The sequence below is a fragment of the Astatotilapia calliptera genome, chromosome 22 (genome assembly GCF_900246225.1).
Source record: "Astatotilapia calliptera chromosome 22, fAstCal1.2, whole genome shotgun sequence".
NCBI classification, from domain to species: Eukaryota; Metazoa; Chordata; class Actinopteri; order Cichliformes; family Cichlidae; genus Astatotilapia; species Astatotilapia calliptera.
Window position 1 is genome coordinate 24,663,534 of NC_039322.1, and position 11,031 is coordinate 24,674,564.

Here is an 11,031-nt window from a genome sequence, read left to right on the forward strand (position 1 = left end):
AAGACATACCTAATTGAATGTCATCTGCATAGCAGTGTTAGCAAATGTCCTTAAATATCCTCATAGTGGCCTGAGGAGGGAGGAGATATAATAGAAACGATGAAGCCCCAATACAAAACCTTGGCTAAGAGAAGAGACTGGGGACCTGTACTTAGAAACAACTACAGAAAAACACAGTTCAAACAGACATGATGTGAGCCACTTCAAAGCAGATACATCCAATATTTCAATCTATCAAGCAAAATGTGGTGGTCAACAGTATCAAAAGCACAGATAAGGTCCAACATCTGCAAAACAGAACATTTTCCTACATGTTTTTGTATCAAAATGTCACTAGACACTCTAAGAAGCGCAGCTTTAGTAGTATAAGCTCTATGAAAGCCAGATTGAAATTTGTCAAGTGTACTGTAGTTTGTCCAAGTCAAATACTATAAGCTGTAAGGTGTTTAGCGAATACCTTTTCTAAAATCTTAGCAAGAAGCCAGTAGAGCAGGCAAAACAGTTCAGGGGGAACATGGGAAGCCAGTAAACCCGAACCATTGGCCAGCATTGGTGGAGAAAGAAGCCATCTGGTTGAAAAGGAGGTGGAAGGTGGATGAAGAGACTCTCAAGGGTCAAAATGAAGGGTGACAGGACTGGTTGGGATCTAGGTCCACACATTTGGGAAGCTCAAGTAGCTCGGGATCGATAGGGTTATGGTTCAGGGTCAGGCAGCTCAGGACCTAGGGGCTCTGGCTTGGATTGGACAGGACCCATTCATGCAGTCTGGGATTCAGCTGGCCTTTCAAAAGTTTTTTTTGGTTTTTTGAAGATGCAGAATTCTCTTGTCCCGTTGTCCAATTGTTCTGAACTTCCTAAAGTCACTTCACTGAATATAAAGTCAGAATTACTTCCATTCCAACCTGTTCAACAAAGGACATCAGGGGCAAGAACATTGACTGACAAACTTGCTCAGAAGGTGAAAACTGACAAAATATAAACTCACCGTCAATTGCCCTTCATCTGGAGCTCCATGCCTCATCAAGAACACCATTGGTAATACACTACACCGTAATGTATTGAAATCTTTCAGCTCAAGGTTACCCTATACAGGGAGGCACATGTATAGAACCATCTTAGGTTTACCAATGAACATTTAAATAACTCAGAGGCAACTTGGGATAGTGCTCTTGTCAGATGAAACCAAAATTGATCTCTTTGGCATCAACTTGTCTCATCATGTTTGGAAGAAGAGGAACGCTGAGTATGACCCCAAACACACCATCCCCACAGTCAAGCATAGAGGTGGAAATATTATGCTTTCTGGCTGTTTTGTTGTTGTTGTTGTTGCTAAGGCTGCAGGACAATTACACTGAAGGGCAAATGTACAAAGGGCCATGTACCAAAAAACATTTAACCTCTTAAGAGGTATGCAACCCTCCATGACTTCAAGTTTTTTATACAAATATCGACATGTGTGGTATCCACAGAAACTTTAGAATCCCAGCTAAAATGCTAAACCATTTCGATAACAACTAAACACAGTGAAAACAAGTGATGATTAAAAGATTATGTAATTGCGCAAAAGTCCGCTAAACACACACAACCAAGCTACGAACTCTACCGCCTTCATGTAACTGGTTAAACAAAGTAAAATGGTAAAATGGTAAATGGCCTGTATTTATATAGCGCTTTACTAGTCCCTAAGGACCCCAAAGCGCTTTACATAGCCAGTCATCCACCCATTCACACACACATTCACACACTGGTGATGGCAAGCTACATTGTAGCCACAGCCACCCTGGGGCGCACTGACAGAGGCGAGGCTGCCGGACACTGGCGCCACCGGGCCCTCTGACCACCACCAGTAGGCAATGGGTGAAGTGTCTTGCCCAATAATAATAATAATAATAATGGATTGGATTTATATAGCGCTTTTCAAGGCACCCAAAGCGCTTTACAATGCCACTATTCATTCACTCTCGCATTCACACACTGGTGGAGGCAGCTACAGTTGTAGCCACAGCTGCCCTGGGGCAGACTGACAGAAGCGAGGCTGCCATATCGCGCCATCGGCCCCTCTGGCCGGGTGCAGGGATTACGGATATCGGATTCATATCGGTATCGGCAGATATCCAAATTTATGATATCGGTATCGGTATTGGACATAAAAAAGTGGTATCGTGCCATCTCTAGTAGATAGTAGATGTAGCTTCTGATAATTGCCTCACTAACACCATGCATCTGAGCCACAATTGCCATTTTCAGCCCAGTTACACCACCTGTCGTAAATTTAGGGCCATGTGGGGTTTTCGCTTTGCAACTTGTGATTGGTGGAACTGACGTGAACGCGGCATCATTATCGTGATTCTATTGGCTCAAATGATTAAAAAGCGGTGTCAATCTTGCAAATTGGCCAATAGAAGCCAATTCATTGATTCATTATTTTGGGCATTCAAACGAAATTAAATATTTTCTTCTGTTTACTTCCTAATAATTCAGCTGACACATGGTCTCTAGAGTGTGCCAAAATTGGACAAACTGCACAACGCCTGAATATTTATTTATTATTATTATTATTATCTATGTGCAATAACTCAACTGTATATACACAACACTATTTATTACATATTACTTTTTTTTTAAACCGGCTTGTATATCTGTACATTTTATATATATATTTCTTTTTCCCTATGTTAATACTGTCCATATGTATATAGCGCTGCAGAACTGTACCCCCTCCCCCCCCAGCATGTTTACACTGAGTAGGAGATGCTCTGTATCTCATTGTACAACTGTATAGTGACAATAAAGGCATTCTATTCTATTCTATTAAATGTACAGTCATTTTTCACTGTTTCACATTAGAAGCATAAATCTTTGCACGGAGGATGTTTATATGTTGATTACTGATTTTCTGAATTAAAATCTGAACTAAAGCATATTTTTAAAGGGGTTATATGCTAAAAAATAAAAACAATTGGAGGAAAAAATTGACTTACTTTTTCTGTGTTCCAGCTTATTCACTTTGACACACATCTGCTGCAATATTTACACCTCTGATGAAATCTCACAAGTGTTAGTTTATTTTAATACCGAGATTGTTTACACAGTGTTTGTTTTTGCAGAGAAATACTCCATTCATTTTGGGCATGTCATGTTCGAGCATGGAGCTCAGAAAGCCCTTTTGGTAGTAACAGGTTAAGAAAACCTATTTCCTTTAGCCAGAACACTGACGATGGATCTTAAATCGGCCTTCAATACAACAAAGGAGTGGCTAATGAAAAACTGAGGTCATGGAATGGCCTAGCTAGTCTCAATCTTACTGCTATGTATCCTGATATGTATGCAAACCTGGTAACAAGAAATGTTTCACAGATGTGCTTGCTAACAAGGGTTTCTCCACCAAATACTAAGCCATGTTTTGCTTAATGATCAAATACTAATTTCACTCAATGACTTGTAAATCAATTTATAACTGTTATATAATCTGTTTTTTTATTTGGTTGATATTCTGTCTGTTATAATTAGAGACTGTTATTTTTTCTTAAATGTGTAATATCTATTCAACTATTTGCTGGCAAGTGTTGGTGTAGAAAAAGGTGAACCTAATTCAGAACAGGAAACAGGTGTAAGGCACCATAGTGGTAGGCTTACATTTTAATAGATTAGCAAAGAATTATGTGCAGCTGCTTTAGACTTTCATTTAGCTAGAGTCATGAAGATGTAGCTGCAAATACAAGAAGAGAGGGAATGTTCAGCACGAAATGCTTTTGTTACCGCAGAACCTTCCAAGTTGTCCAACGTGATTGGAACAACCTTAACAGTCTGAGGTTTGAAGCCTTGATTATATCCTTCTGTTGCAGACATTGAGACAGTTATAGATAGATACACAGACAGATATGATGGCCAAGTAATCATTCCTGGTATACGTCTTTGAAATCTGCTTAGTCTGTAGTCCTTTCCACCTTTACTGACAGCTTGGTCAGCACTGTTCCCTGTGAGCTTTGGACTCAGACTTTGTCCCTGATTTTGTTTAGAAATTTCCTGGAGAGAATTTCAAGATGAAACTGAAAGGCAGTGGATTTGACTCTTAGTGGTCTCAGCAGTCTATTGGGGGAGACTGCATCATAGTGTACCTATGATGACTTTGGTCTCAGGGTTAACAACTATATGCAGATTAGTCAATGAGAAGTGATTTGAGTTCAATTTTATGAAATAGCTGATTGAACCACTGCAATTTTGAAAGCATCCTTACAAGGGCTTTAAAACTTTTGCACATTGCTGCATAGCATTACCTTTTCATTATTTAAATTCTTTTATATAGTCTTTGTTTTTACACCTTATTTGTCTTTATTTGGGTTTCTCTCGTTTGTCATGAAGACAAAAATGTTTCCTAAGTCCAGCACATTTCTGAACCTGCTACATAGTGTTTATTTACAATTCATTATATTCCAGTATAAAGCCTATGTGTTTTAATTCGTTTACTCTAGTCATTTTAAAATAACTTTAATTGTGTAGGCAATGTAATGCAGGCTTCTTTCTTAGATTTTACTTAATAAAACATCATGGATTAAATGTCTAGAGGATGGACAACATTTTGGTTTGGGTTACTTAGCACTTGACTGTCTGCAACCCATGGCTAGTGGCACAAATCTTAGATGCTACTAGTGTCTGTCCTTCTACAGATTTGGGTTCCTGCAAGCCTGCACCAGTTCTCACTGTTTTCAGCAACCTATTAAAAAAAGCTCAAGGACAAAATCCTGCCTTGACGAACACCATGTAAAACAGCACGTGTATTTGAGGTCTAGTAGTATGACTTTACTGCACAGCTAATTAGAATTTCAATTAGACTTTTTTTTAATCGTAAGTCCCCACAGAGCTGTTCTTTTAGAAAAATGGTAGAGCAAAACTTCTAGCTGGAAATGTGCAGTGAGCTCTTTATTCAGATCTAACAGAGAAATAAAGGCCTTAGGAGAAAACAAGACTTGTCATTTAAATGTGTCAGTGTGGGAGGATGTCTCTGTGAGCCATTTCAGCCATTTAGTATGTATGTATTTATAAATCTTTACTCTGGTATGCTGTTACTTTGCAGGTTGCTAAACTTTTTTTTAAAATTATATAACACAACGAATCAACAAAAACATTCTCTGTGTTGACAGAGTGCTGACTCACTACTATTTAGGATATGTAACTTGTACTTTGCTCTTCTGTTTGCTCATTGCTTATTGTGGGTGTGGAAGTCTTGAGAACCAATAAAAAAAGATCAGGCAAATAAAGAGCATCTCTCAAGGCTCTCGGTATATATCAACAGTGCTGTATCTTTATGACAAGTTACATGTTTGGCTCCTTTTAAGAGTGGTTTAAGAAATCACTGACATACAATTAAAAACAGCACTTTAAATAAATATTTTATTTGAAAATAAATACATTTTCTTCAAATATAATCAATAACATTACAAAAGCTTTGTGGAAGTGGGAAAGGAGGAGGATGAGGAGAATGTGTGGGGGAGGGTAGGCGGGTGGGTTGTCACCCAAATTAATGGTGTGTAATTTGGAATAAGGATTACAATCTCACATGTTTATCTACCATTGTAAGACAAGCTCCCACAAAGTACTGTGCTGTACATTCTCAGCTGCTTTGTAAGAAAGCAGTGGCTTTCCTCTTGCATCCTTCAACACATGCAGTCCACTTGGTCTTAAAGCTTCAGGCCCTGCACCCAAAAACATCTACACACTTTTTCGCTAAACAAAACAAATAAACAAAAAAAGTAGGATATAATCTCTTGTCAATACATCAAAATCAACCACTGACTTACATTTATTTCTGACAATGCTTTTTTAAACATTTTTTGAAAGTACCTTAAATGTATCTAGATCAGCTTCAGCTCTAGTCTACAGTACAAAGATACAATACACAAAAAGGCTGCGCTTGTTGATACAGCGGTAATCAGAGGCCACTGTCTTGCTAAGGCCAGAAGAATTTCCACCTTAACTATGAGGTTGTGAGTGTGTCTGCAATTCTGGCAGGGAGAAAGTGAAGCAGAGTGCTGGCACTTATTCTGTCTTTACAACAGCATTTCAATGCCCATTGTTGGACTCAAGAGCTTCAAGATGGCAGATCTCCAGTGAGACGCAGGAATCGCAGCACAGGTGTGTTGGAACAGATTAACACAGTGTCGCCCTGGCTCTTCTGACAGTTCCACAAAGAGCACAGAAAGTTATCACGCATCCAACCTGCTGTGGAAAGGCTTCACCCTTGACCAAAAACCTAATTACTTTTAGAAAAAGTCATCATATATGTCCATTTTATAATTACTCAGTCACTAGAGAATGCACAAGCTGATCTCAGTAAAGACAAGCATGTGAGAACATGTAATTCAAATCCTGTCAGTAGAAACACAGCAGAACAAGCTCATTTATGGCAAAAAACATCAGCTTTGCTACTTGTTTGCTCTTCCAGTCTAATGAAATCAATGCCACAGGTAGTGACAGATTTAAATAATGATTAAACTAAGTGCTGCACAGAGTGCTGTGTCCACGCATTGTGTCCACAGGCCAAAATCTCTCTCTCTATCATTCCCTCTCTCTGCGCAGTCTCCTGATCGGTTTACCAACCGATGACTTTTGGGATGAGGATGCCCTTCGGTGGGATTTAAATACCTTATTCCACAAACGTACACACTAAGCACACAAAGACTGCAATCAAATGCATTTTTTAAAAATCCTGTTTTGGAAAACAAATGTAAGCATTAGCTATGCCACCAGTAACTGATTTTGTTGTGGGCCTAACTTTCCTTAACATTTTAAATAGGCCATAATTATGCAGTTTTTGAGATGCTAAGAGGGCATTCACCGTGCATCTGTTCTTGCAGTTCCATACAGCAGTAACCTGTCTTGTAACACATATATGAATGTCAGACATGGAGTGGTGAGACTTTGATGCACAAATAAAAGCTTTGTTAAAGCCAAGACTCAAGGAAATGTGCTACTTTGCCAATGTTTCAATCATAGTTACTTAGCAGGAAACAGATGCAATGCAGATTTCACCTAGTCAGTCAGTTAAATGACTGAAATAATGAAATAATCAATGTAGCACATTTTACCCACAAAAGAAACTAAAATGTGCCACTCTGGAATGATGCACAACTTCATTTCCCTGCTCTTCAAGGAAATGTCATCTTTTGAAGAAAGTCAGTTTTGAAGAGCCAGCCTTCAATATGCACACAAAAATCCTTACTTCCTCATATAAGCAAATTCAGAGAACTACCTTTTTATAAATTTGTATGATCTATAGTCTGCTACTAGTTAAAATTGTCATCAGAGATAAAACACTTTAAAAGATTAAACCAAATCTGGTGGACCCAGAATGACAGTCTTTTAGGTCAGCTTTTCTCATTGTGTTTGTTAAATTTACAATTGTCCAAAAGCCTTGGCACTGTAGGCACATGTGCTGTGGGCCAGATGGGTACAGACGGAGCCCGCTGCATCAGGATGCCCCATTTTGGCCAAAGGCAGCGGATCTTGCTGGCACCGTCTCAAAGCAGAGAAACCTGGTGTTTTTTCTGCGTTTTTGCCCATTACAGTTCTTCAACAACTCACAGGCATGTCATGGTGAAGTTGTACCAGACACTGTCATATACACAGATACAGAAATACCCAAACAGAACAGGGGGATTGTCTCCTCTCGCTGTGCTACTGTGGCCATTCAGTCATTCTTTGGGCTGTTGAATCTAAACAAACCAAACACTTTTCAACTAAATTCCTCAACAGCTCACTGTGCTCGGCTGCTGTTTGCACACAAAGTCTGATATGAAGTCAAACTCATTCTGTCCCAGGAAGAGCTCAGGAAGCTCCTGAATGCGATCTAAACCAAACTCCAGTACCAGTGAAGTCAGAACCTCCTCATCGATCAGATCCATGTCCATACCATTCAGCCCCAAAGGCCCACTAATGTGTTGCATGCTGGAAAGCTGGGCCGGGCCCATCCGGTACTGTGGACCATTCGGCAGATGGTGACCATTAGTTGAGCTCAGCGGGTGTCCGTGATACTGAGTGTTGAGTTTTTGCAGGTGCATGCTGGCCATGAGCTGCTGCGAAGTGAGATTCCCAGGGAGGTACTGCTGTGGGTGTCCTCCCTGCTGCTGCTGCTGCTGCTGCTGCTGCTGAGAGTGCAAGTGGTGGTGCTGTTGCTGTTGCTGTGGACACTGGCCATTGTACATCATGTTACCAGACATCATTTGGTGGTGGTGGTGGTTGGCCATGGGAGCTCCATTCACAGGGACCATCCCTCCAGGTCCCACCATACCCGGTCTCTGTCTCATGGCAGCTTCCATATTGCTCTGAGGGTTCCTGCCATAGTGCATTACCTGGCCATTGGGCAGACTGCGCTGGCAGTTGTGCTGTGGTGGCCCATTCATGCCCATCCTGAAGCCATGGTTCATGGGCATCATCATGTGTTCAGCCATGTCGCCCTACAAAACCAATAACAACCAGCACAATATACCATTAGATTTGAAATAGAACCCATTGCATAAAGTAGACAAGTTTAATATATGTACAGTTTAAACTGGCAAGAACCCACTTTACATATTGCAAAAGTCCTATTTATTCATAACGACAAGTCAGAAACCAGCTTTTTAAGGGCTTTCTAGAATAACAAAATAAGAAATAACTCAAGGAGAACTCAAGCAGGTTTTTTTTGATTGCCAAGATAGCTAATACTAAAGTTGTTAACTTTCATCAATGCCACTTTTCAATTAAATTTAACAGTTTGAACATCTTCCAATGATCTAATATTTGGCAAAGGAAAAAAAAAATCAATTGTATTTGGTACAATTCACCAAAAAGTGTTGCCAACAGGTTTATTTTGGGCTGGACATAAAAACTTTAAAAACCTGCATTACAAACAAAAGTTGTGTGGAAGATCTGGAATGCTGTATGTATTATACCAGCTTATCTAAGTAATTGTGCATCTTATCTAAACCTCCATTTTTGCATTTTCCATGTTATTTTATCTCATGTAGTATCACCATTGCATGTAATAATTTAGAGACATGAAATGTTCCTGGAGCTCCAGCTATTCACATATGATTCCCATGTTTATAAAAATATTTTTAGAGCAAAATAACAATTTAAGCCTGCAGCTATATCCAACGTGATCCTAAAAAGTATGTGTATGCATATACAACAGTATATAAAAACATGCTGACCAAGCACCATATTTTAACCCAATTGTGCTGTAAATCTATTGTATAGGTCCCTACAGTTTTTTTCAAATAACACCTATAAACACATCTATATGTTAGCATGTATAAATTAAGACAGCTGAAATCTCAGTTACCAGTTAGAGGCACAGAAACACACAAAAACTGACTGCAGATGATGGAAAAACTACGATTCAGTGACCAAGTTGGGATATCTTGATCTTAGCTGATCAGGTGAGACCATTTTACTGTCATGCCTCTTTTCATGGGCTTATGATTTAACAAAGGTGTGACACTGCATCACTTAATTCAAGTCCCTTGAAACAACAAAACAAAAAACCAAACATAATTGTTTCAAAACTTATTTTTCCTCAGCTTCTATGATTTCTGCTTCTCTATTTGAACACTTTAATTTCCTGTGTGGAAAAAAAAAAGAAAAGTCAAAGCCTCCAAAATTACACCATCAGTGAATTACCCCTCAGTCTCACACTAACAAGGGAGGGCAGCAATACCCTTGCAGCCCAAAGGACACAGAGAAATGCTTTTCAAGACCACCCCCCTCAACCTCAACACACAACACCTCTGTCCTTACTAAACATTGCACATTAAGATTTCCTACATGGCAAACAGATCCGACTCAGTGAACATAATTAGCTTGTTAAAATGATGACATTATTCCATGAGCTGCCTCTAAATGGGATGGTTGTGAAAACAGGTCTAGAGCAAACCATGAAAAGAATGCTTGAGTGTGGAAAAACAAAGAGGTTTCAGGTTTTTAAAATGCCACCATCCTAGAATGAACTCAGCCTTTGCCCCTGGCTGCTTGTATCAATTCAACCCTTTTAGTGCTGATAAAACAAGAGACTTTCCTCAATAGCCTAAACCATCCTTATAATATTCTGCTCTTGTGATATCTAATTATATCCCCTCTGTGGAGCTTATGTACTGATCGTTATTGTAATTCAAATGGCACTTTAATAGTCTGAGGGAGGGTAATAGTCATTATTACAGAAGCACGAAACCTCTTTTTTATCCACATCGTTACGGATTCTTTTTATCATTTGGTGCGATAAGACCGCAACAGAAAACCTATAATGCCGTTAAAGTAAGTGGCAAGGTGAAATATGATTGATTCCGTCCGAATCCAACCAGTCTCTCTATGTGTAATTATGTAGCGAAATACGAAAATACTCCACAGGACAAAGGCGAAGAGGTGCCTTTCAACCCGTTTTAAATAGCACCCGAAGATGACACCTACCCGATATTTTATTGTGGAATCGGCTGAGAAGTTGGATCAGTGCCGGCGTAGTTCCTTCAGCTGATGCTCCGGCTACATGCAGCCCTGCGGCGAACTCTGCAATGTCTCGGCAGTCAGAGGAGTTTGTTTTCTGGGTCATCTCAGGGATTATGTACATCTATAAAGCACAGAGAGAGCGAGAGAGAGATAGGGAGAGGAGGAGCCACCTTCCTCTCCGTCTCCTTTGTTGCTATTGGTCCGCCCCCTTAATCACTGTGCAAAGAAACGTTCGCTAACTACTTCCACGGATACACCAGAGCAGAAGAGACCCGCTCAGCCCCGCTGTGATCCCGGGGTGATTTCACTGCCGCCTGCTTTCATTACACTTATACTTTTATTAGCAATGATCCATACTCTCTTAACTGGAAGAGTTCTGTGCAAAGCGCATCGGTAAAAACTGTAGGCAAAGCAAAAGCCCCACAGCTGTAGAGGAAATCATTTGAGCAAGGTGTTTTACAGCATTACCCCGGAATAGTTCTGTACTGTAAAGTCCACTATAAAGTTTCATTATAGAGCACTTTTTAAAAAGTGTTTACAGGGGAAAGAAAC

At 39.8% G+C, this 11,031-nt stretch overlaps 1 pseudogene; it reads right to left on the reverse strand.

Moving 5' to 3' along the window:
• Positions 1–5,369: 5,369 nt before the first annotated feature.
• Positions 5,370–10,625, reverse strand: LOC113014887 (cbp/p300-interacting transactivator 3-like; annotated as a pseudogene).
• Positions 10,626–11,031: the final 406 nt, after the last annotated feature.